Source organism: Littorina saxatilis, linkage group LG14, assembly GCF_037325665.1.
Source record: "Littorina saxatilis isolate snail1 linkage group LG14, US_GU_Lsax_2.0, whole genome shotgun sequence".
NCBI lineage: Eukaryota > Metazoa > Mollusca > Gastropoda > Littorinimorpha > Littorinidae > Littorina > Littorina saxatilis.
The window spans coordinates 1,348,183-1,349,742 of record NC_090258.1 but is presented as its reverse complement, the minus strand read 5'-3'; positions in this window follow the sequence as shown (position 1 = coordinate 1,349,742).

The following is a 1,560-nucleotide window of genomic DNA, read 5'->3' as shown; positions in this document are numbered from 1 at the left end:
AGATCAGTATTACGTTTTGCGCATGTTCTTTATATTTTTCTCACAATGTTGTCACTTTTAAACCTTCTAACAGGTGGTCCTGAGTTTTATCTTTTTCTTAACGAAACTAAAATTGAATTAAAAATCCATGTTTTTAATGGTCCTTCCCCTAGGAAGTCAACGCATATAAAGGAAAAATTATCCCCGAGTATATTTCTCATTGCCCCACCCCCCTCCCTTATTCATGGAGAGCGGGGCCGGGGTCCTATCACGGTCGGGATTGCTTGGTCTTGCCCTTTTCTTTCCCTCCTTTTCTTCTTTTAGCGTATCATCAACTCATGTCCCTAAAAGGAAAATTTCATGTGAGGACGTAAAGGACCCCCTTTTTTTTTTACAAATTAGCAATTGTCCGGTCAGACATCATATGGTGCGGGTGTTAAATCTGTCAGTTTGCAAGAGAGATAATTCGAGTTTGTGAGACTTGTTGCATACAGTGGTAAATACCTGATTTTGATGACTTTGGTGATCTTTCAAAGACGAGAGGAATAGCAGAAAGGCAAGAAAATAAAAGTGAGTGATTTTGATTCTATTGATTGTGCCTATGATTAGGTTAGATTGAATAGATTAGATTGTGCAAGCAGGATTCCACCATGGAATACATTTAATTTATATGAGGGTTAACGTTGTCTGCACCATCTCAGAAAAACTATCATATTTTTGACCTAAATCTGTGGATCTAAAAACATCATCTCGGTTATAATGTAGTATATAACAGCCTAAAGCATGTCACATTTATAGAACAAACAAAAAAAATTATAATTTCGCTAGTATCGTGTACACTACATTGGGGTGTACACGTTAAAGATCCCACGATTGACAAAAGGCTCTTTCCTGGCAAAATTGTATAGGCATATATAAAAATGTCCACCAAAATACCCGTGTGACTTGGAATAATAGGCCGTGAAAAGTAGGATATGCGCCGAAATGGCTGCGATCTGCTGGCCGATGTGAATGCGTGATGTATTGTGTAAAAAAAACAAATCCATCTCACACGGAATAAATAAATCCCTGCGCCTTGAATATGTGCGCGATATAAATTGCATGCATAAAATAAAAAATGAAAAAGATTAAAAAAATGATAAATAAATCCCTGCGCTTAGAACTGTACCCACGGAATACGCGCGATATAAGCCTCATATTGATTGATTGATTGATTGATTGATAGTATATTGCGTGTGATATTTTCCGAGTGTGATAAAACAAGTTAGAATGACAATACATCGGAAAGACTTAGTTAGGGTTAGGGTGGGTGTCCGAGTGGTAACGCACTTGCGCTCGGAAGCGAGAGGTTGCGAGTTCGACCCTGGGTCAGGGCGTTAGCAATTTTCTCCCCCCTTTCCTAACCTAGGTGGTGGGTTCAAGTGCTAGTCTTTCGGATGAGACGAAAAACCGAGGTCCCTTCGTGTACACTACATTGGGGTGTGCACGTTAAAGATCCCACGATTGACAAAAGGGTCTTTCCTGGCAAAATTGTATAGGCATATATAAAAATGTCCACCAAAATACCCGTGTGACTTGGAA